We start from the raw sequence: 26,200 nt of genomic DNA, 5'->3' as shown, positions 1-26,200 counted from the left end.
TGTTAGCGATAACTACAAAAAGCAAATTGGTTCTTAAAAAAAAAATCAATGTGAGTAGACCACTAGGTCCCTAATGAGGTAACATCCCAGGCTGTTGAAGGAAATCAGAGAGGAGATAGCAGAGCCCATATCAAAAATTTCAATCATTCTTAAATATGCAAATGATATCACAGTGCTGGCGGGCAGCCAATGTAACACCTCTGTTCAAGAACAGAAAGGGAGAATAAATCAGGTAACTATAAACTGGTTAGTCTAATGTTATTTGTGTATACATTTTATAAATCCATAATTCGATCAAATTGTTAATCATTTAGAGAGGTATGGGATAATTAAGGGCAACTAGCATGGATCTATTAAAGGAAAGACGGGATTAGACAAATTTGTTCTTTTTTTTTTGAGGTGGCCAATTGGATAGATCAATGTAGAAGAAGTGTATATGAATTTTCACAAGGCGTTTGATAAGATGTCGCATAGAAGCCTCGACAAAGATTCAGCTATATCAAAGGAAACGCAGCAGCATGGATAGAAAGTTGGTTTGTAGTTAGGAAACAATGGATTAGGGTAAATGGGTGTTGCATGGATTATCATCTTGGAGGTTTTGCCCATGATAATTCACCTCCCTCAGAAGACTGAGTAAAGTTCAGTATTGGACACAAATTGTAAGAGGCTTTTCTCATTTCATACTTTTATATTCTTACAAAAGTTCATATCTTTCAAATCTATGCTGAGTTTGTTTGCACTAAAGTCTTCCACCACCTCTTATCAATCCCTGTGAAATTTCCTATCGGGGTTAAGCTCAGAAATTTAAGTCTATGTTGTCCTCTTATACATATTTACAGACCACAAGTACTGTATTACCTCAGCTAAGTTATCAATTACTTCAGTAAATGATTTAGCTTCTTTCAGCAAGGGTCACTTTACAATGTGAAATGACGTGTTTATTGCAGCACCTCAGAGTGCTGCATAATAACGCAATACCACAATCACCTCCTGACCTCTAAACCTGGATAGCTAGTAGTTTTCCTCCTAGAACATTAGACTGCTCCCTAGATCTCAGCTAAACCTACAGTATTCCTTTAAATGAAGTAAAAAGTCACAAATACTGTACATCAGACGTCTTTCTCATTATATCCACCACAGGTAAATTAGCGATGAAATAAACTGGCACCTACAACTTCAAATACATAAGAGCAGATAAAAAAATGTTTCAATATTTAGGTTGTTTTCAAAATCAGAAATATGAGGAACACTCACAAATCAGATACTGTAATGAAGAGACCCTAATGTCTTTTTGGATGGGTGAAAAAAAATGGGCTGAATGGCCTCTCTCATCGACAACTAACTTGTGAAAGCTGTGTAGAATAGTCAGTAGACAAAATGCCATAAAAAGTACACAGGCATGCATATTGTATATCAAGTAAAAGGAACCAATTTTGAAAAGAAACTCTTTTGTCTGTGCATTGATTCCCAAAATCCTGTGCCAGGGTAAGAGATGGTAGCTCACAGCCATGTTCCGCCATAGGTTGAGCTCTCTGTCTCAGTGGTGTCATCTCTATCATGGGGAGGCGCCAAGCAGAAGCCAGATGTTTCCACACACAAAAGAGAAAAAGTAAAGGAAGGGTTACCTTCGGTCATTTAACAAACCATACAGTGGCCAAGAGCTAGCACGTCACTGGAAAGAGCTCCAGCCTTCCTCCTCAGCTGGAGATTAGATAGTACACAGTGGAGGGAAATCCAAAAAGGGGCAAAATGCCTCAGCCTCAAAAAAAAACACATGGCATGCTTCTCTGCAATACAAAACAGGATTCCCATCTGTTTGATTTTCAACTGCTGGAGAAAGGGGAAGGTACTAATGAATTTTGGTGAAGGACTTTTAGCTTATTCAGATAATTGCTAGAGTATTCTTGGACAGATGGATGGGACTAGAGTATAAATCTCTTCAATAATGATTAAAATGGAACCAGGTTGAGATTTTTCAGCAGTCTGTCACAAACAATGCTGACAAAGAAAATGCTAGGAAATATAGTAGCTATCATTTTTTCTTCTTATAGTTAACATGTGAAAAATAAAAGGCCTAATTGATGTCAAGTCAATACTTATACGCGCAAATCATATTTTTAAATTACTTTTTAAAAGTTGAAATCCTCAACTTAATAGTGCCCCAAGAGGATAGTATATGAAAACAAGGAGTAGCTATACAACAGGAGCTGAGCAAATATTTACCAATAGGTGAGATCTTCTTACAATTCCAGTTGGAAGTTCACACGCAGTTGAAGTATTGAGGTCAGAATCTAGAGTTTTAAAAAGTACAATTGGTAAATAAAATAGTACTTTTCCATACCTATGTCATACAACTATTGTGCCCATCATTTTAATTAGACATTAAATGACCAGACCACACTAAAATACATGCAATTTATCTAAAAATAACTTTTTAAAAAAACCAATGATTCAAAATCAGAAGGATACAGTTAGATTAAAACCAAGTATTAAATCCCAAAATACTTTTCTAGATATTGTTCTGATTTAGCACAAAGCTCTTCTGCACCACTGTGTAAACGCAGATAAAATTTGCTGTTGGGAAAACCAATATCCGACATTTGTTATCTCCTGGGCCAAGACCATTTTTACTGGCATGATTCCAGCAACCAGCACATGTTGCTGTTCAAATGAAAACTTGATAAATAGAAGGTTTTAAATAGGTTTAGCAAGGGCCAGCAGGAAGGTAGGATAAATATCTATGTAAGCGAGAGTTACAAAATGCAGAGTGACTTATTGTCACCTCAAGAGTAAAGATACTTATCACGTATTGTAACCCATATAATAATCGGTAGGAAAATTGAAAAGCAGAGTATTTTTTAAATGGAGAGAGATTCGGAAATGTTGGTGTTCAGAGGGATCTGGGTGTCCTTGTACACGAATCACTGAAAGTTAGCATGCAGATACAGCAAGCAATTAGGAAAGCAAATGGTACGGTGGCATAGTGGTTAGCACTGTTGCCTCACAGCGCCAGGGACCCGGGTTCAAATCCGGCCTCGGGTGACTGTCTGTGTGGAGTTTGCACATTCTCCCCGTGTTTGCGTGGGTTTCCTCCGGGTGCTCCGGTTTCTTCCCACAGTCCAAAGATGTGCGGGTTAGGTTGATTGGCCATGATAAAAATTGACCCTTAGTGTTAGGGGGGATTAAATACGCGGGGTTACGGGGATAGGGCTTGGGTGGGATGGCTGTCGGGTAGGGACCGGGTGCTAGGGTTTGGATGATCAGCCATGATCTCGTTGAATGGCGGAGCAGGCTTGAAGGGCCGAATGGCCTACTCCTGCTCCTATCTTCTATGTTTATTACAAGAGGATTTGAGTATAAGAGTAAAGATGTCTTACTGCAATTATATAGGGCCTTGGTGAGACCACACCTGGAGTATTGTGTACAGTTTTAGTCTCCTTACCTAAAGGAAGGATATACTTGCCATAGAGGGAATGCAACGAAGGTTCACCAGACTGATTCCCGGGATGGGGGGATTGTCCTATGAGGAGAGATTGAGTAACCTAGGCCTATATTCTCTAGAGTTTAGAAGAATGAGAGGCAATCTCATTGAAAAACTTACAAAATTCTTACAGGGCTTGACAGGGTAGATACAGGGAGGCTGTTTCCCCTGGCTGGGGATTCTAGAACCAGGGGTCACAGTCTCAGAAGAAGGGGTCAGCCATTTAGGACTGAGATGAGGAGAAATTTCTTCACTCAGAGGGTGGTAAATCTTAGGAATTCTCTACCCCAGAGGGCTGTGGAGGCTCAGTCATTGAGTATATTCAAGACAGAGATAGATAGATCTTTTGGATATTAAGGGAATGAAGGGTTATGGGGATAGTGCAGGAAAGTGGAGTTGAGGTAGATCAGCCATGATCTTATTGAATGGCGGAGCAGGCGCGAGGGGCCAAATGGCCTACTCCTGCTCCTAGTTCTTATATATATTCTATAATATATATATATATATATATATATATATATATAGACTTGTAATAAGCTTTCAACTGAGAAACATTCAAGCATTTTTTTTTAAATGAAGGAAACTGCCTCAGCTACTGAGCCTCCACCCATTCTGCTCCATAGCAGGCTAATGGAAGCTACGTTACAGCACATAGGAATGTAGGAACAGCAGTAGGCCATCAGTCCCTCAAACCTGTTTCAGCATTCAATCAGATCATGGCTGATCTGTACCTTAACTCCATTTACCCGTTTTTGTTCCATTATCCTCAAGAGTCTTATCCAACAAAAATCTATGGATCTCAGTCTTGAAAATCTCAACTGACCCAACATCCACAGTCTGCTGGAGGAAAGAGAGTTCTAGATTTCCACTGCCCTTTGTTTGAAAGTGTTTCCTGATTTCACTCCAAAATTACCTGGCTCTAATTTTAAGAATATGCCCTTTTGTTCTGGATTTTCCAACCAGGAAATAGTTTCTCTGTATCTACCCTAAAAAAATTCACTAACATTTTCCTTCCTTACCTGTTGAGAAACCGCATGTTATCAGCAACTACAACTTGCATTTATATAGCGCCTTTAACATTGTAAAACGTCCCAAGCTGCTTCACAGGAGCATTATTAGACAAGATTTGACACCGAGCCACAGAAGGAGTTATTAGGACAGGTGAGATCGGTTTTAAGGAGTGTCTTAAAGGAGACAGAGGCAGGGGGGTTTAGGGGAGAGAATTCCAGAGCTTAGGGCCTAGGCAGCTGAAGGCACGGCCGCCAATGGTGGAACGATGAAAATTGGGGATGCACAAGAGGTCAGAATTGGAGGAACGTAGAGTTCTCGGAGGGTTGTCGGGCTGGAGGAGGTTACAGAAATGGGGAGGAGCGATCTCATGGAGAGACTGGAACACAATGATGAAAATTTTAAATTCGAGATGTTGCTGGACCGGGAGCCAATGTAGCTCAGCGAGCACAGAGGCAATAGGTGAACTGAACCTGGTACGAGTTCGGATACGGGCAGCAGGATTTTAGATGAGCTGAAGTTTAGAGGGTGGAAGATATGAGGCTAGCCAGGAGAGCATTGGAATAGTCGAGTCTGGAGGGAAGAAAAGCATTGTTGAGGGTTTCAGCAGTGGATGGGCTGAGACAGGGGCGGAGACGGGCGATATTACGGAGGTCGAATTAGGCAGTCTTGGTGATGGAGGGGATATGGGGACGGAAGCTCAGCTCAGGGTCAAATACGACACAGAGGCTGCGAACAATCTGGTTCAGCCCCAGACAGTGGCCAGGGAGGGGGATGGAATCGGTAGCTAGGGAATGGAGTTTGTGGTGGTGGCCGAAGGCAATGGCTTCGGTCTTCCTAGTATTTAATTGGAGGAAATTTCTGTTCATCCAATCGAATACTGGATGTGGGACAAGCAGTGTGAGGCAGTGGAGGGGCCGAGAGAGATGGTGATGAGGTAGAGCTGGGTGTCGCCAGTGTACCTGTGGAATCTGGCATTGTGTTTTTGGTTGATGTCGCCGAGAGACAGCATGTAGATGAAAAATAGGAGGGGGCCAAGGATAGCTCCTTGGGGGGACTCCAGAGGTAATTGTGCGGGAGCAGGAAGAGAAGCCATTGCAGGAGATTCTCTGGCTACGACTGGATAGATAAGAATGGAACCAGGCGAGGGACGTCCCACTCAGCTGGACTCCACAGCTATATGGTGGTAATTAGGAGTTTACCACGTGGAAAGATGAAACCATCATGGCTTAATGTGTCACAGCCCTGAATAACATGCACCACCATACCATACATGTGTTATTGTTCAAAAGAGACAGCAAATACTGCTGGTTACAGAATTACTTGAAAAAGGCAAATTAAAAAATTGAATAAGGATAGAAAGTAAATCTCAAAATTTCATCGCTTTTGTAGGTATCTTTAAGACACCCTCTGACACTGAGACCTAGGGATGTAAATACAGAATTCCTTCAATGTGCAAATGCAGTTGAGCAAAGCCAAAGAACAAATGGCAATTGCATTTTGGGTTTTATAAATGGAGTACAACAACAAAGAGGTTAAGATAAATTTCAATGAGGCAATAGGCCACTGTTAGAACAACGCATGTTGTGGTTAACTGAACACCAGCCTCCTTCGTTTGAACTCTGCTGTCCGATATGGGCAAAGTTTAGCAGCGCTCAGCCAAGTTGCTGAGACACCCAACAGCAGTGGAAGGAAACTAACCTGCCCAATAAAAGACACCAAATCCATCTGCGTAAAGATCCACCATATATAGCAGCCCTATGCGTATTATGAAACTAGGTAAAAGTCCTCAATCTATCATCATTTGGAGATTCAACACACCAAGCTACCTACTCAGGTCCAGTAAAAGCATTCAGCTATCAATCAAGTGCCTTCACTGAAAAAAATGGGATCAGCGCAGTTTTCATTCCTGGATGTCAATCTGGTAGAGGCGAAGAGGTTTGGGGGTAGGGGGATTCCAGAGCTTAGGGTCTTGGCAGCTGAAGGGACGGCCGCCAATGGTGGAGCGATTACAAAGGGTGGACGATGGGAGGCCAGCCAGGAGAAGATTGGAACAGTCAAGTCTCGAGGTAACAAAGGCATGGATGAGGGTTTCAGAAGTAGATGAGCTGAGGCAGGGGCGGAAACGGATGATGTTACATAGGTGGAGGTAGGCGGTCTTGGACATCTGTCCTAATATCGCCTTATGCGGCTCGGTGTCAAATTTTGTTTAATAACGCTCCTGTGAAGCGCCTTGGGACGTTTTACTACGCTAAAGGCACTATTTACATACAGGTTGTTGCTGATGGAGTGGATATGTGGTCAGAACAACTAGTACTTCTAAACAGAAAATACTAATAATGGACAAGAGACACCAATAACAGTAAATAAAACACCCATGATATCAGACAGGATTGTGGGCAATTTAGTAAAATATACTTCCTCTAGCAGCTAGCTGTACAGGTGATGCAAATAAAGCACCATGTTAAAAACAGCAAGCGACAGCCAAAGAGTAGTTTTCTTCACAGTTTATCAAACCAATTATAAAGCCAATGTTATTTGGGCAGTAAAATCTGGAATGCTCGGTGGTGGTTTGCACTTCGTCAGTTTCTGACACTTACACACTCTGCGTTTGTGAACATCTGTTATGCAAATTTGGCTCATTACAAATATAGCGGCCAAAAAAAACCTACAGGAAACAGGAAAATAACCAAAGGCCACTTTCACAGCAAACTGAAGATTTTTTGCAGAAGCAACATAAATAGTTACACAGCACAAATGATCCAGAGATGATCTTCACTCAACTGAGAAAAAGATCTCAAAGCATTTATATCTCGATTCAATTCCACCACAGATGCAGTAAATGGGGTCATGTTCCCTGCCTACTCCACCTTGGGGGTGGGGGTTGGGAGAGAAACAGAAAAGTTGATGGCAGCCAATGAAGCCAAACGCAAATGGATCCTTCCTATCCCCTCTCCCCTCCAAGTGGATTCAGAGCGCCCAAGCTGTCTCTAAGTTTACACAGTTAAGACAGATTACCAAATTAAATGAACACACTGGTTTCCACTTTCCTTCAACGTCTGGGACCCAAGTTTGAATCCAGCTCAGATTCTTAGGATGACAGTGTGTCAGCTGTAACATTTTAATGAGAAAAGCTTGTCTAATCACAACCCAATTTCTCGCCACAGGAAAAGTAGTGGCCATATTGTTGGGCAGTAGTTGCCATGTCATGTGACAGAAAAAGGGGCTTACAAGCTATGGGATACATCACCCTAAGTGACAAAGGCCCAAAGTTACAAAAAATGCGTTGCTGTAACACTGGGAGATTACATAGCCATTGTATAGAATGATAAAATATCAATTTTGATATATTGTTTAGAACTGAATCAGGTTCAAAAGTAACATGAAAATATGTACAATACTCTGTGCCCAATAACAGCACTATCTAGAGTGATGTTCTAAATTCATTTTACACTGGTGTTTGGTGAAAATATCAAATAAAGTGATGGAGAACTTTGTACTATACAGATTCATGGGTTCATTTTTGATTAACAATTTGAGGACAGTTATATTGCTGCAAAACAAGCTAAAACTGGAGATTTTATAAAATAAGGTTTTCTTATTCCAAAACACTACTGAATTAAGGAATTCGCCTTCAGTTTCATTTTCCTATTTCTACTTCATAATATTAAGCGCCGGAAATGTACAGATTTTTAAAAAATCCATGTTGCACATATGTACAGGAAACTTTGGTTTATCCGGAGGTTAACTGTCCGGAATGCTCGATCCACCGGCAAAATTCAGGAGTCGGTTCAGTAAGTTTTTTTTCTTTTTGTTGCTTTTTTTTCCCCCACCAGTCAGGCTCTGCAAGGTCTAGCTAAAGCTGTTGCTTAGCTACAGAGACGCTTGCAAGCTACGGCCGACTGTTTAGAAGCTGTTAAGCAACAGGGTTTGTTGCTAGATACGGGGCTCAAAAGCTCCGTGTGTTTTAACATTAGCGCTGGTTTGTCCGGCAGTTTTGATGGGATGGCAACAGCTCGGTCCCGTCGGTGCCGGATATCACAAAGTTTCCTGTACTAAGAACTGACAAAAAGAAATGACACCAACATGGAAGTACTGTGCTGAGTGTCATTATGCTGCACCAATTGAGTGGGATGTGTTTTTGCTCCCGAGATCCCGCCAGAAAATGGAAGTGCTACATTCGTGCAAATAAGGGCAGGGAGGCACTACATAACAGCGTGCAGCACTGGTGCAAACCAGCTGCTTCAACCCAGCTTTTAGGGCCTTTTATAGTGGTCTTTTCATAAATTGGATTCCAGAAGCCTGGTATCTCAGACTCTCAGAACCCGACTTAAAAGACCAATATAAAAGTGTTTGTTGGGTGATTTGTAGGGACGATAACTTAGAGACGTTGGTAACCTCATACCCCTCATATACATCTCCCCCACCAAGCAAAAAAAAAGCTGAAAAGGTCTTTTGCCATCAAAAAATAGTTTAGAGATTTAGTTCATACACCACCCTGGAAAACAGTGCCAGCTGGTAAAGACAATTCACCTTTGCAATTCTGTAGCACTGTACCTAAACATTCAATGATTCAGACTGAAATCTTGCTGCGTTCAAATTGGATCAATAAAAAAAAAAATCAGTAATTGTTGTGTAAGCACAAGTCAAATGATGGGGGAAATTATCGAGATTGCTACATTAACAGAGATCGATAGATTTTTGAATTTTTAGGGAATCAAGGGATATGGGGATAGTGCAGGAAAGTGGAGATGAGGTAGAAGATCAGCCATGATCTTACTGAATGGCGGAGCAGGCTCGAAGGGCCAAATGGCCTACTCCTGCTCCTATTTCTTATGTTCTTACGTTAACAACATTGTAACCTATCTTGGAAAGCCACAATAAATTATGGAGCGATTAAAATAATTCAAAGGAATTTTAACATTAAGGCATTTTAATAGAAAATAAATCAGTAATTCATATCTTTTTAACATTATCTTTTTACAACTAGTGACCTTTGAACTTGTGAAGTAGCCACAAATGTTACAATAAGTTTGAAGCAGGAAGAGACAGAACAGGATGTGGCAAGCTGTTAAAATGAAAACACTTTGTTTAATTTAAATAGCCCAGGTTTTAAAAGCTTATTTCAATTAAATAATTAATTCTTTACTGGCTGTTCCTCGCACTTTTAGAATCTATTTCATTCAAGTTTATTCATTACTGTACTAACACACTTCTCTAGTAGAGTCATATTTTACACACTAGAAATGCTGTCCATCTTAGGCTTACTTTCACAATACTGTAGGTTTATGATTGGTGAGAAATACTACTTAGTATTGAATAATAGGCTGATTTATGTTCGAGGGGTTATTCAGTGCACAGCAATTCAAAATCAGGGCCAGCAATATTAGAATACTGAAATGGCGCTTTATAAACTGGAGCATTCTGCTGTAATGTATTCTTCCTGCTTTGCAATTTCCCTTAATAATTTACAATTAGAATCCAAAAAATCTATTATTTCAAAAGCAAGTTAATAAAGTAAATTTTGTAGGCATCATGTGTCAAAAGTAACATGAAAATGTTTTGCAGAGTGGATAAAATAGAGTGGAAATAAATTATTCGCCATCACCACCACCCCAAATTAATCTGGTTCCATAAAGCTTTCTCACACAATGCTCCCACAAAACATCACACCTCCTGGTAAAAAATACCTGCAGTCTTTTACATAGCTTGAACATCCACTGTGCCACAGACAACACAATGTAACCCCCATTAGAGTGGAACATTTTTCTAAGTTTGAAAAAAAATGAATGTTCATGTTGAAGATGATCAGGATGTTCGTACTGGGGAATGGAACATTTTTCTATTTTGAGCATCCAGCGTCAGCATTAACCACGGAGGTATAACACAGGCCGATGTAGATTAAAGCTTTCGTACTCTGGTCCAACAATGTGTCTGAGCCTGAACCTCTAAAAAGCATTCCCTTCTGCTCCAGTATGACATTTCCATATCCTAAAGCAGAAATTCTCATTGCTCCTCAGAGTTTGACAACGTAGCTCTACTTTGGGTCAATTGCGTGCTGTGGGACCACTCTCGAGCTGGGTCGAGACTGTTCAAGCTCAGTTCACAAAAGACCCATACAGCCACAGATAGAAGCTTTCATCCCATCAGTCTGAACCTATGTTCTGATAAGGAAAAATAGTATGTTGATATACTGCATCACCCAACCCCTACAGCAGTTTTAATTCCTCCAGCCCTACAATCCTCCGAGATCTATGGGCTCCTCCAATTCTGGCCTCTTATGCATCCCCGATTTGAATCGCTCCACCATTGGTGGCCATGCCTTCAGCTGCCTAGACCCTAAACTCTGGAATTCCCTCCCTAAATCTCTCTGCTTCCTTAAAACCTACTCCAAGCTGTCCTAATATCGCTCTATGTGGCTCGGTGTCAAATTCTGTTTGATAACACTTCTGTAAAGCGCCTTGGGACGTTTTACTATGTTAAAAGCGCTATATAAATAAAAGTTGTTGTTACTGAACATCTGGAACAGTAGTGCAAGAAACAAAGTCCTGTTGTGAAACACTGGGGTATATGTCAAATTTAATATGCAATACAGTGTAAGCATTTAATGCAAAAACCTAAAAATAAATATAGACATGTGAACTAATCAGCACATTTAGACTTTTCAGGGGCTAATGTGGCCTTGTAGGAATCAGAGGGCCATTGAAAGATCTAGAGGGCAGATCCCGGTGAAGTCCCAGCACATAACAGATTTTGAATGGCTGCTTGGTATCACTCTTCACAACTGAAAATGGCATTGGGTTACCAATAATACAACTAAATGCTAAAAATGAAATGTGTTAAAGTAATGCAGATATGGTTTGTGCTAGAACTAGTGCTTTTAAAACAAATTCAGCATTCAAGTGCTCAAAGAAATGGAGGCTGTGCTCTGTGAGCCATTTGCTCATATATTTACTGGCTCGTTGGGGTTTGGGATGTTTGGGACTGGAGAGAGGCCATATGGAACCAATATTTTAAAAGAGCAATAAGTCAGGACCAAGAAACTTTAGGCCCATTAGGTTATAGGCAAATTTCTAGAAAGAATCATTAAAGATGCACTGTACAATCATTTGGAAAGAGAAGGGCTTATTTGGGAGTTTCAGCACAGCTTTGAAAAAAGGGGTCCTGTCTCACTAACTTGATTATATTTCTTTTAAGGAAGTTACAAAGTTGGTGGATGTTGGAAAACAGTCAACATCACGTAATTTAGATTTTCAAAAAGCCTTTGTAAAAGTGCCGCACCAAAGGCTATTGCACTAGAATGAGTCTTGTAGGGTTACTGGTCAAATTTTGGGTTGGATAAGGAACATTTGTGTAGACAGAAGGTAGTTATTATTGGCTTGGGGGCCAGTCACTAGTGGAGTCCCACAGGAATCAGTGTTAGGGTCATTGCTCATCACCATCTTTATCAACAACCTGGATGAAGGCAGAGGAAAAACTACCTGCAAGTTTGCAGGTGACACAAAGGTATGTGCTGGTGTAAGGACCATGGATGAAATGATGGGGGAATTGGCACATGTCCTCCAGATGTCTTTTAATATAGACAAATATAGCATGATGATCTTCGATAGGACAATTTGAAGCACGAATATACTATGCAGCGTGGGAAGCTCAAGGCTGCTGATCAGGAGAAGGACCCAAGGCCTTTAGTGTATGATTCACTGAAGGTCCATGGCCAGTATGCAATAGCAAGGCTTTGTAAAAAGCAAATAGGGCATTAGGATGCATTTAAATACAAAACTAGAAGCATTTTGTACAAAGCCTTGATCAGGCCACATTTGCAATACTTTATCCAGTTTTAATACCCTCACATTGTGGGGGATATAGAGACCCTGGAAAAGGTTCAGAAAACAGTCTATATACCTAGTTTATGGGCCTTTAGTAGCCAGGACAGGCTCAGAGAGCTGGAGTTTTTTTTTTTAAATACTATGGAAAAGCCTAAACCTCCCAAGAGATATGACAGAAGTAAATAAAAGGATTTGACTATGTCCAAGTGGCTAAGCTATTTGAGTTAGAAAAGTTAGGGAGGACCTGTGGGGATAAGTATGTCACAAAAGCGTAAAACTAGGTTAGTTGCTGCAAGGTACTTCTTTTTGTAGAGTGGATGACCTCTGGAATGTGTTGCTGGCACGTACAGCAATTGCAGATTCATTGCAAGCATTCCAAAGGCAGCTGGACGAGTTGTTGAGAGCAACAAACATCTCTACCTATAGAAGGTCATTGGGGGTCACATCATCCAGTCACCATGGTCTCCTGAAGCTTGCTTGACCATCTTCAGGGCTCAGAGATTAACTTCAAGAATTTTTTCCTAAATTGGTCAAAAGTATTTTTCTCCTTGACTCTCCCAGGAGAATCTATTACTGAAGTGGGGAAAGGGGGTGGGTAAGAAGGAAGACGGAGGTGATGGTGTGTAAAGGTTGCATCATGCTGGGGTGGGATTTTGGTCCTTTACAGTCCTTTTTCCAAATGTCCATCACACAGAATCGGCCCTTGCTCAATATAGTGTGAATGAGAAAGATACTTTTCCATGGGAAAATAAAATTGCCACTTTGCCATGCAACAGATCACAACAAAAGGTCTAAAGAATGCTTTTAATACTTAAACAAATTGGTTAAAATTGTCTTTTTTTTAAAAAAATTCTTGAATACAATTTCTAGCTCATTCCAAAGCTGGTTTCCACTGGGGATCTGATGCAAAAATGCAACTGGAACAAGTGAAATAATGCAAAACATGCAGTAGACTTAAAATATATTGATAAATAAATGTAATAAAATATGTGCATCATATGCAACTGGTAAGCTACTACACATTTTAAAAACGAAAGCGGTCATGCACAAATACTTTCACACTCCACTGTTTAAAATATACAAATTGAATACCAATTGCTAACTACTGTTATCTAAAGACACTTGTAAGAGACTAGAAATCATGTTGAAATCTTAATTGTTTACTCAGAGGTTGCGTGGAGTAGAACCTAATTAAAGACAAAGTTGCTTGCATAGTGCTGATAAAAGGCTAATCTTAGCAGAATGAAAGGATATCTCATAATCATGGTCGGCCATAATGCATAACTTTGGTTATTAACTTCTGAATGAAAAATTCTATCCAGGTGATTCATTTCTTCAGTTTTACCTAAACCGTATGCAAAATGGAAGCATTACGCTTTCAAATACTTACAATTGCTGTATCCATCAGTGTTAAAAGGCCGACATTAACTTTCAAATGAAACGCAACTGATGTCGCACTCTACAGTTCCCATCTATGTCCTTATTTGGAGAGATTTATTAACAAAGCTTGGGTGCCTGACAAAGAACCACACCACACTTCCTCCCAAAGTGCCGCGTCATGCACCACCACGCCTGCATGTGGGTGATACTTCCGGATGGTTTGTTCAAGCCCTCTTTTGCTAGTCTCATTGTAGAATTTAAGTGGAAACTGCTGATTTTAAATAGCAACTTATTTATACTCTAATGGTGAATATTTATACAGTAGCACTGTGCACTGCAAAGTATATTTATCTGAAAATTTCAGATGTGAAAATAAGCTTTTTCTTGTGCCACTAAGATACGAGAGACTTTTTAACTACAAGATTTCTATTTAAATCTACTGGACCTCCAATCTGGCGGCAGTTTACAATATGCAAACAGTATTTTAATCACCGAGCCATCAAGCTAATAATCTTTCGTACTGCTTACTAAGCCTGATTTTCTCCCTTCTATTTGGTTATTTTTATTTATTCATTCATGGGATGTGGGCAAGGCCAGCATTTACTGCCCATCCCTAATTGCCCTCGGGAAGGCGGTGGTGAGCTGCCTGCTTGAACTGCTGCAGTCCCCGAGGTGAAGGTACTCCCAACAGTGCTGTTAGGTAGGGAGTTCCAGAATTTTGACCCAACGATGAAGGAACAGCGATATATTTCCAAGTCAGGATGGTGTGTGACTTGGAGGGGAACTTGGAGGTGGTGGTGTTCCTATGCACCTGCTGCCCTTGTCCTTCTAGTTGGTAGAGGTCGCGGATTTGGGAGGTGCTGTCGAAGAAGCCTTGGCGAGTTGCTGCAGTGCATCTTGTAGATGAAAAAAATTGCAGTCACAGTGCACCGGTAGTGGAGGGAGTCAATGTTTAATGTGTTGGATGGGGTGCCAATCAAGTAGGCTGCTTTGTCCTGGATAGCATCAAGCTTCTTGCGTGTAGTTGGAGCTGCACTCATCCTGGCAAGTGGAGAGTATTCCATCACACTCCTGACTTGTGCCTTGTAGATGGTGGAAAGGCTTTGGGGAGTCGGGAGGTGAGACACCCGCTGCAGAATACCCAGCCTCTGACCTGCTCTTGTTGCCACAGTACTTATGTCCAGTTAAGTTTCTGGCCAATGGTGACCTCCCAGGATATTGATGGTGGGGGATTCGATGATAGTAATGCCGTTGAGTGTCATGGGGTGGAGGTTAGACTCTCTCTTGGAGATGGTCATTGCCTGGCACTTGTGTGGCACGAATGTTACTTGCCACTTATCAGCCTAAGCCCAAATGTCGTCTAGGTCTTGCTGCATGCGGCACAGACCTTTTCATTATCTGCAGAGTTGCAAATGGAACTGAACACTGTGCAATCATCAGCGAACAAACCCACTTCTGACCTTATGATTGAGGGAAGGTCATTGATGAAGCAGCTGAAGATGGTTGGGTCTAGGCCACTGCCATGAGGAACTCCTGCTGCGATATCTTGGGACTGAGATGACCGGCCTCCGACAACCACAACTATCTTCCTTTGTGCTAGGTATGGCCAATGTCCCCTGTATGCCCCACTGCCTCCTACGCGGCCTGCCTCCCCCAATGCGTGGCCCATTCAAATTTTTGCGCATGCGCGGTATCTACAAGAGAAAAGCCGGTGAGTGGCCTGCGCGGGACCATGCAGATGACTACATGACCACGCAACTTAGCGGGAACTTTGGGTATGACTCCAGCCAGTGGAGCGTTTTCCTCCTGATTCCCATTGACTTCAATTTTACTAGGGCTCCTTGATGCCACACTCGGTCAAATGCTGCCTTGATGTGGAGAGCAGTCACTCTCACCTCACCTCTGGAATTCAGGTATTTTGTCCATGTTTGGACGAAGGCTGCAATGAGGTCTGGTGGAACCCGAACTGAGCATTGGTGAGCAGGTGCCGCTCGATAGCACTGTCGACGACACCTTCCATCAATTTGCTGATGGAGAGTGGGCTGATGGGGCGGTAACTGGCCGGATTGGATTTGTCCTGCTTTTTGTGGGCAGGACATACCTGGGCAATTTTCCACATTGTCAGATAGATGCCAGTGTTGTAGCTGTACTGGAACAGCTTGGCTAGAGCCACAGCTAGTTCTGGAGCACAAGTTTTCAGCAATACAGCTGGGATGTTATTTTTGCTTTGTTGCCCATCCAGTGCGCTCAGCTGTTTCTCGATATCACATGGAGTGAATCAAATTGGCTGAGGACTGGCTTCTGTGATGGTGGGGACCTCCGGTGGAGGGAGAGATGGATCATCCACTCGGCACTTCTGACTGAAGATGACTGCAAACACTTCAGCTTTGTCTTTTGCACTCGCGTGCTGGGCTCCGCCATCATTGAGGATGGGGATGTTCACGGAGCCTCCTCCTCCTGTTAGTTGTTTAATTATCCTCCACCATTCACGACTGGATGTGATTGGGTAGTTTTTTGGTAGAATATTTCTACATCCATGATACTTTCAATATTCTCCAATCACGTTATAAAAATCTCTCTCACTGCTTTCAATTTTCTCGTAATATTCTACCAAAAAAACTCTACCCAATCACAACCCAGTGAAGAATTCTCTCCCAACACCTCCATGACCGTTCCTCACCCATCATTTTATAACTCCCAAAAATATCCAGATGGTAACATAGTGGTTATAGTACTGGACTAGCAATCCCGAGATTGTGAATTCAAATCCTACCTTGGCAAGTTGTAAAATTGAATTCAAGAAATCTGGACTATAAAAGCTGCTGGATTGTTGTTAAAAAAAACAACTGATTCACCAATGTCCTTCAGTGAAGGGAACCTACCATCCCTGGTCTAGATTATGTGTGACTCCAGTTCCACACTGTGTGATGGACTCATAATACCGTTACCAGTGTTGTCCACATTCAAAGATCAACTGTTTATGCCCCACCCCACCACTCCAGAAATAGCACAACATGCATCTGAGCTATCATGTTTGGAGGAGTCCCACCACACATCAAATGCATTTTCCTAACCAGCAATTCTCATACAATCAGAGATCCAATGCATACAGAAACTGTCTAGCTGACCGTCAACATTTGGAGGCCACCCGAGACCTCAAACGGATGCACAAACCAGCCAGCTGAATTCCAGGTGATTTTATTTTTTTTGAACTGCATGACAGAGCAAAACAAACCAATGTGACTGTGAAACCCCACGTAAAAGATCCCATGATTGCACATTAGGGCACACACTCAGCTCACCTACTAGCAAACTTTATAGTGGTTAGAATATGGATTAGCAAAACTGAAAGAAAGTCATTTGTTCATCAACTGCCATTACATTTCAAGGCATTAAAACAATTAAACATTTCCACAACAAAACAACTCATGTTACCACAGCCTTTTTTATAATGACTTACTTTCAATACACTGTACAGTTGCAAATTACTTGTGCTCAATGATCTGATTAAAGGCCCTGCCAGAACTGGCTCAAAACTCTATTGATTAACCAAATATTGCTGCACATCAAAGTAAGGTAATGAACTTATCTATTCTTTTAATGCAACAGCATCTAGCCAAGATAAAGTGCAACATTTGGGATTTCTAAATGTACATTTAGCTCTCGCATATATCTGAAAACTTTCTTGTATATCATACAAACTTTATCATTTAAGTTCTCCATATTGGTGATACAGGGAAAGGAAAATTCATAGCAAAATTAGAATAGTTCTGTGATGCTGCATTTTCCCCAATGTTAGTGTTACGTCATCTGTGAAGTCCAATCCCTCTTCCAATACCCTCCTTAATTTTGCCCCATTATTCTTACTCACAACCTAGTCTATAAAGACTTAACAGAAGCAATGATCAGATGAATCCCAGCTAAATCTGGTGTTAAGCACTTCCTTCAACGTCCTACAGATTTCTACGAACATACGAAATGGATGGGCAGGAAAAGACCAGCTGGTCCATCAAGCCTGCCCCACACGCCATCATGACTAGACATCAACACCACTCCACCACAGCCATGTAATCTGGGAGAGACAGAGAGAAAAACCCTGCTTAGACCATCTTCCATAATAACCCCCTGGTCATACTATGAAAAGATTCTGTTGAAATAAAAGAGAGAAATTCAGATTCCAATGAATTGTTATAATGCTAAATATGTCTATACAAAAATAAACTGAGCAATGTTGAGGCAGGAAGGAGCATTAGATCAGTGACTGAAACAAAGGTTGTAATTATAGGAAGCAATCTAGGTAAATTATTAAGTACAGTGAAAGCTGTAAATTACCGACACCTTGGGGACTGGCATCAGCTGTCCTTTTTTTTTGCAGGTGTAAAAATTTTCCCAACAATCTTGAAGAACCAGCTGAGATTATGATCAGCACCTAATCAGCTGTAACAATGCTAAGAATCCCCCTACCACACACCAGCATTTAGCTCTGTTCACTTAAGAGTTTTGAAGTTTAAATTCCCGTTTCATACCAAACCACTCTGACTTGGAACAGAGTGTAACTTCAGTAATGAATTGGCTTTTTTAGTTCTAGTTATCAGCATTAGGGCACTCAGGACAATGTGTTGACAGGTTGTGCTTCCAAAGGCAAGTCTTAGAATGGATGGAGAACATTTGGGAGGGAAAACATAGCAGGTCACATTATGGGTAGGAGTGAAACTGCAGTTTTCTGGTTGAGCAGCGAGTCTGCAGGGAGACTGACTGACAACTGGGACTCACAGGCCTGTCCATCACTCTATAGAGCAGCAGAAAGACAGATAGACCCAGGACAGCCATCCACCTTCACTCCCCAAAGGCAAAGCTCCTCAAAGAAGCGGATCCACCATCAAATGTCAAGGGAACAAGATGATGACAGGGTCAGGGGCTGAAAGAATGTATGGACGCGCCGCTGCGGCAGGAAATGATGGCCCCTCTCGCTGTTCGCATGCACTTTCCTTAATTCGGGAGGCTGGTGAGGTCAATGCATGCAGGTCAGTGCGAGGCAGCAACGGGTTTTGTGAAATAAATGGCTTTTGTTGAACGGAGTGACTCCTGCCAACGACCAGAAGCTGCGCAGAAACGTACTGCGCATTAATCTGGAACCGGAAGCTTCTTTTCTTTTCCCCCACAGAGCATTTTTGAAGCAGCCCGCTCCCTCCTAACATTTTTCCTCACAGCCCACTCTCTCCCGGCATTTTTCCCTCACAGCCCGCTCCCTCCCGGCATTTGTCCCTCGCAGCCCGCTCCCACCCGACACTTTTCCTCACAGCCGTGACGAACCGGCAGCGTGCATGCGCAGTCTGCTTCCGGTTTGTTGGCAGCAGTCCTTTGTTGAATGGGGATTTCTTTACCTAGCATAGCGGCAGAGAAACCGCTCTATCCCGGTGATAGAGCTGTGCAAGCATTGTTGTTTCGTATGACGGGAAAAGTTTATAATGGGAGGTCTAGGTTGACTATCCATTCGATGACCTCCCGAGATGCTGAGTGAAGAAATTAGATGCCTCCCGCAACAAATCTTATTGGCAGGTTGATGTGATGTGATCAGTTCCGTGGTCTGGGACTCATGGCCACAGTCGCACTTCAGGTCGTCCCTCATCTTCCATTTGTGGAGCAGGTGGCCGCATCGCCCATGCAGTGTGTGGATTCAGTGGAGCGCTGACCACCGTCTTCGAGGGAGGTCGAAGCCAGGGAACTCTGCTGTTTGGTCTTTGTGTTGCATGTGTCCCACCATTCCATCCATCTAGATAGTGGGTCGATACCAGCTGCATGAATATTGGCTGCTGTTTCCCAGAATGGCCAGCGCCATTTTAAGCGCTTTCGTGGTGGGTTTTTCAAGTGCTCATGAATGGGAAGGTTGCTCATTTTTTCCATCTCACTGAGCACGGTGGCGCCATGGCGAATGGCAGACGGGGCAATGTGGGACACCACTGGGAGCCATTCAGTTGGAGCGGATTTGAGCGTGCCTGACACCGTCCTCATGGCGGCATTTACCTGCACGTCCACGATCTTTGTGTGGAAGCTGCAGGACCATGAGGCAGAGCAGGATTCTGCAGAATAGACTAGGGCCACTGTTGCGATGCAAAGTGTTCTGGCTGTGCTCCCTCATGACGTCCCAGCAAGTTTCTGGGCCAGGTTCACCCTGGTTTTTACTTTTTGGCCCGTGTTGGTGAGATGAGGGCGATAGGCGAGAGTCCTGTCCAGGGTGATAACCAGGTATTTTGGGTGGGGTTCATTGGTAAATCGCCTTCTGCAGAATGAAACATTGAGTTCTTTCCCAGTGACGTTGTTGTTGTTCAGATGTAACGCCAACACAACGGTCTTCTCTGGATTGGGGCGGAGGTGCCAGGTCTGGAAGTAGCGTTACAGTAGTCCAGGTCGCTTGTTAGCGTCCTACTTGCTTCCTCTAGCGTTGATGCCTGTGTCAGCAGTGCTATGTCATCGGCATATGCGAACTTCCAGGATTTGGTGCAGGGCATGTCCACCATATAGATGTTGAAAAAGGCCGGTGCCCTGTGGCAGACTATTGTTGAGCGTCCTTCACTACTGAAGAGGTGGACACAGCGTTGACAGCCACCAAGTCTGGGAAGGCCGCTGGGATCGATAGCATCTACCCAGAATAAAAACCAGGGCCCAAGTGGACGGATGTGTCTTGCCAAACTCGCCTCCAACATCCTTGCTACTGGGATAATCCCAGAAGTTTGGCACCATTCCAAAGTCATTGCCATCCTAAAGCCAGGAAAACCAGCCAACAATCCCAAAAGCTACCGCCCCATCGCCCTTCTGTTTACGGTCTACACGGTGGTCGAATGGCTCATCCTTAACCGGATAAAACTGGCATTAGAAGCCGCCCTCCCAAATAAGCAGGTGGGTTTCACAGAGGGAAGAAGCTGCTCTGACCAGGTCCTTGCACTCACTACCAACATCGAGGCAGGGTTCCAAAAGCAACTGAAGATTGGAGCTGCGTCCATCGACTTGTCTTCGGCATAAGACACTGTCGGCGTGAAGGTCCGCTAATGAATCTTTCAATAATCATCCAATGCCGCAAGACTCTCAGGATTATCAACACTCTAACGAGCAACCGCAAGTTCTATCTTGGTGACAAGACCAGACGAACACGGGCGTGCAAGCATTCAATCTCGGAGAGCGGTTTTTCTGCCACTATGGATGCTGGGTAAAGAGCTCCATTCCACAAAAGCTGTTTCTTTCACAAAACGCGTTGGCCTGCATACAGTGGCCTCACAAAAGTGACAGGCCCAAGAGAATTTGGGGGCAGAAAGGAAACAAGCTGCAAGGAAAAGCACCAGTGATCCCGACTCGGTGAGCATTCCAGATACAACAGCTTTACAACAAGCTGCGTTTTAAGTTGTAAACGGGCTCGGTGCATTGAAGGCTGTCCGTAGTTCGTAATTTGCAAGTGGCTGTAGTATCAGAGTGCCTCTTGTATATTTTACCATGTAACTTATTTGGAGATCTCAATAAATGTTTTTTGTAGGTGTCCATTTTTCCACGAGTGTCTGTTGATGCAGGTTTCACTGTAGAAAGACCCGGGAAGTAGATGAATTAAAAAATTTCATCAGCGATGTTGTCACAGAAGACAACATGAAAAATCCACACTAGAGTTAGAACAGCAGAAGGGGCTTCAATTATTTTGATAACTTGAAGGAATCAGAACTTTGAATGCCATACTAACATGAGACTGTAGAATGGTGGTGTAAAAGCTGAACTAATGCATGGGAGCTACAGTCTACTCTTGCTCATTCAAACTCACTTAATTTGAATTGCGCAACAAGTTGCCATTTCTTTTATTCTAACTCAGCAGGCCAGGCAGCATCCGTGGAGAGAGAAACAGAGTTAACGTTTCAGGTCTGGGACCCTTCATCAGAACTGGAAAAAGTTTTTCCAGTTCCGATGAAGGGTCCCAGACCTGAAACGTTAACTCTGTTCCTCTCTCCACGGATGCTGCCTGGCCTGCTGAGTTTTTCCAGCGTTTTCTGTTGTTATTTCAGATTTCCAGCATCCGCAGTATTTTGCTATTCTTCTATAACTGTTTGATTCAAATTATTTTTCAGTAGACTGTAAGTTTGGTCACAAAAAATAATTAAACTCCTTTGAAAAATATTGTTACTGTAAAAGTATTAACAAAACTGAAAAACCAAACGAGAACAAAGAAAAAGGGAAATGACTGGGTTCAGCCATGAAATACGGGGTCATAAGAAGTTCTCAATAGAGCCACAAAGATTACTACCAAGAGGGTGATAGAATGAAAGAGACTGAGGAATAGGTGCATTATTGTAAATCAAGGCATTGTTGATACTGGAATCACAAGGACTATAAATAAAAATGGCATATGCTGATCTCAGTCTTCTGAGCCCTGTAGACAACGGAAGTAACATGAAGTGGCTGATGTGATGCAGAAACCAACTGATAGAAAGTAGGAAGTACTGAATCAAGACTGAAACTGCAATGTCAAAATGTTTAAAATGTTTGATTTCAGGCACACACAAACAATCGTAAGACTCAGGAATTAATAAAGTAACATTTAAGAATGGTGAAAGGAATTAATCATGTGACATTAATTAGCTGTCACCGAGAGTGTTGTTTTGAGAATGTGCGATATATTTTTGGAATTTTGCAATTGGAAGTGCATAAGATGTCAGCCTAAAACAATATACAACATTTATATTTGGAGCACTGTATGCAGATTTGGCCAGTCAATAGAAAGGGCATCGGAGCCATGGAAAGATGCAACATAGATTCACTAGGAATATGCCAGGAAAGAAGCAGTACAGTTATGAAGGGAGACTTGAAAAATTAGGACTTATTCTTTGGAGCAGAGAAAGTTATTGGGAGCTATAATAGAAAGTGTCAAAATTATGAATGGATTTGAGAGGGAGTAAGAGATCTCCATTGGTCAGTGAAACAGTAACGAGGAAACACAAACTTAATAGTCTTAGAAGCACAAAGAGGGTGATGAGAAAAAAGCTTCCATGCGGAGACTTAATACATTATCACAAGTGGCTATTGAAGTCATTACAAACACTTTTTTTTAAATTGGGAATTAGATAAACACTTGAAGAAAAATATTAGGAGGTTACAGGAAAAGAGCAGAAAATTAGGTCTACAGTCGTTAGCTCTGGTGCAAAGCTAGCAGGCACGATAGGACAGGCACAAGCAGCTAAAATGGCCTCCTACAGTGCTTAAATTTATATGATTTCACCACTTGTTTTACTAAAGGATCAACTGCTCGACCCATTAATGAACAGGCTATAAGTACTGTGCTTGGCTGCTGCCACATTCTTTTGCTGAGCACACTAAATCAGATTTCAACACTGTTTAACTTACTGCTCTCTACGCTTAATTGGTCTAAGCCACACAATTAGACATGCTGCATGCTGTGATGCTTACCCAACCAAAGGTTGTCTTTAGAATCAGAGTTGAACACCCATTTACTGTTCTTCGATATCAGATATTTGGCAACAACCGGAGTACCATGTTTGCACAAGATTTGGACATGCGCAGTTGCTCAGAAGTTGCAAAACATTTTTAAAGCAACTGTGCATGTGCAACTAATTCAAAGGTGCATTGGCAATTCTAACAGCATGGCGGAGCGCTTCTCCAATATCCAGGAAGGTCTGTGCTGGCCAATCACAGAAAAAGTGTAGCTATTCAGCTTTGCCACTACTAGCAACACTTAGTTGGAGACACCGGGAAAAACTCCGATGCAGGAGGGTTTTGGTGGCTCGAGTTGGACCAGAGCTGGAATCTTTCTGCCACAAGGTTGCCTTCATGCACTCGCCTTCAGACACAACCCTTCAGTATGAAAGAGCCATAACATGCCCCTCTCAGCATAGCAGACTTTAGCTCTTAAAGACAGCATTACAGAGGATTTAACATAAGCAGATACTGTTTCGCAAATGGTATTTTGCTCCAGGTGCTTTAAGAGTTAGGCGCACCAACAAAGCCAATTCTCAGAATGACGACACTCTTGTAGAGCTAACAAAGCTGACGCTATACAAATGAAAAATCGGACACCATATAATATGGTTGAATTAGCAACTCAACTTATACAATATGTTCCCAAGACATCAGAAATCTGCAGATAAATATTGTTTTTGGGAAATAGATTTATTATTTCTAATTCCCTTGTCGTCCCAAGGATTGATCTGCTTCGGCATTGCAAGTTCAATCTGCAACTAGAGTACTCAACCTCAATCTGGAGGGCAACTTGCTTTCCTTGAGGCCAAAAGAACAATGTTCTAGTCCTGTTTACTGCACCAATCTAAGCTCTCACTCTATAAATGCAGGCACAGACAAAGATCAAAAAACAGCTTATGGGGATTCCAGCTGATTTTGGAGCAGAATATCAGAACTTGAAATCAAGTTTCCCCAATTTCTGATGGGATGTTGGGTGATTTGTCCATGGTCACCCTGGTCTACTAGAAGTAGTTTGGATTGTCTTTGTGGTTGCGGAGTAATTTCCCAGAATGGTTTCTTCCCTGGATTGTGTAAGGGATTTTTTTGCCTCTCCAGGAGATTACACACTGGGGGGTCATGGTGCTTGGCTGCAATATGACTGTATGGGACAGGCTCAATGGAGCAGCTGCTCTTCTCCTGTCCATCAGTTTTACACATTTGTACCCCTGAATCACTCGGTGATTAACTTCTACGGCTATAAACTCAAAAGTATTTGTGGTAGCAAATATGAAACACACCCTAGAGTACTTAAATTCAAAAATGGCATGGCTTCTAAAGTGTAATGGGAAAAATTTACACATTTAAAATACACGACAACTGATATGCTGCCAGATGAATAGTAAAGAACAATCATATTACAGAAAAAATAAAACTTAAGATCTCAAAGATATGGATTTATTTAAAACAAATAGAATGGAATTGGGAAGTTAGTGTTGTGATAGAAGAGAACAGAATGCTTCAAGTACAAAGAAACTAACCAATGAAGTTAATAACGTAGTTCCTTTTTGACAATTTTAAGAAGCCAGACACACAATACAAATTATTTTTTGACTTGTATTTCATGAAACAAGAAAGGGGAAGAACGCAATGGGCTGAAAGAATACTTCACACCAAGTTAAGTCTCTGGTGAATTCAGAATTCCTAGTCAGAAACAATGTCATACAAGTTACTAAAAGTCCCAAGGTAGGGAAACATCAGATTTTCCCTCTAAAAAATATTTTAACATTGCATGGCAACCAACAAACAGATTTATGCAGCATCAATAATGTTCGTTATTTCTGCATGTTTTTATTACAATAAATAAAAACTGACCCAGTGCCAAAAGTGAGAGCAACAATGTCATTTTATCCAAATTTTAATCACTTGCATAAAATGGAGCTTAGCTGCAGCACTAAGTTTCTCATGTCTAACCATCTGCACTCCAAAAGATACACATTTCCACAAGCCACCTTTCCTCATTCCTCAAAGTACCATAATCTTCAGCCTTTTGTAAGCTACATATTTGATAAACTGCTTTCCCACAATTTACCTTACATACTCATGCATATTGTGACGTACAACATAAATCCCCCCTCCACATTCCAGCCATGAATCTGAAAAACATTCTATGGCCCATGCATAAGATGCCCCAAAGAGCAGATAATTTGATTTAATATAGTGACAATGCATAGTTCAGGACAGACTCAAGTGCAGGACCAACTCGTGAGCAGTTCAATGCACTCCTCAGGGCGAGTAACAATATTATCCACCACAATGAATCAAATACAAAATTATCCATTTCTCCCGTCGCACCCCATCACCACCACCAACTTTCAACCTCTCGGTGACCTAAATTCCTAATCTTAAACAGTTGACTAAAGATCAAATACCTTTGAGATGAGCAGTGTTACTGCAAAACTTAATGTGAATAAATATATTTATAGACCATCAGTGGAGAAATGCTGTAAGGTTTGTAAACAGATTATTCCACTGAATAGTCAGCATAAGCAAGTTTTATTCACAGACAACTTTCCTTATTATTTTCCAAGCCAGTAAATTGCTGATTAAGTGTTGGCTTTTCCCCTTGTAAGCCTATTTTGTTCAATTGCACTGAGCTCCCAGTAATCAAAGTGACCCTTTTTTGCCTAAGTCTGCCACATTAAATCAACCATTCTTTTTTCATAGTTGCGCAACTCCTTGAATACAGTCATATAGCAAAATGCTGCAGATGCTGGAAATCTGAAACAACAACAGGAAACGCTGGACACACTCAGCAGGTAGGGAGCATCCGTGGAGAGAAACAGAGTTAACGTTTCAGGTCTGGGACCCTTCATCAGAACTGGAAAAAGCTGGAGATGTAACAGATATTAAGGAGGTGCAGAGACAGGGAGGGGGGGTGGGAGGGGAGGAAGGAATTGAAGGAATATACTGTGCTTAGGTAAGAGGCAGGAACGATAAAAATGTTGCAAATGAGAATGGCAAAATCATACAGCATGAAAAATGGGGGCCGGGGTTATAG

At 42.0% G+C, this 26,200-nt stretch overlaps 1 protein-coding gene across 34 annotated transcripts in view; it reads right to left on the bottom strand.

The window, feature by feature from the left end:
* The window catches only part of cyribb (CYFIP related Rac1 interactor Bb), a 210,522-nt gene that overhangs the window by 85,893 nt on the left and 98,429 nt on the right, over nt 1-26,200 (bottom strand). For 29 of the 34 annotated variants that reach the window (XM_085993531.1, XM_085993547.1, XM_085993550.1 and 26 more), the window contains one exon: nt 2,224-2,291. The gene's annotated coding sequence lies outside the window, so the exon portion shown is untranslated. Of the gene's footprint in view, nt 1-2,223; nt 2,292-13,705; nt 13,817-26,200 lie in introns of those variants that run through there. The other 5 variants (XM_085993543.1, XM_085993548.1, XM_085993536.1 and 2 more) reach the window with 2 other exon arrangements.

The sequence above is a fragment of the Somniosus microcephalus genome, chromosome 7 (genome assembly GCF_052327205.1).
Source record: "Somniosus microcephalus isolate GS21.2 chromosome 7, FLI_Smic_1.0, whole genome shotgun sequence".
Classification (NCBI taxonomy): domain Eukaryota; kingdom Metazoa; phylum Chordata; class Chondrichthyes; order Squaliformes; family Somniosidae; genus Somniosus; species Somniosus microcephalus.
Note: the sequence above shows the minus strand (reverse complement) of the source record. Positions and strands in the feature narration are given on the sequence as shown.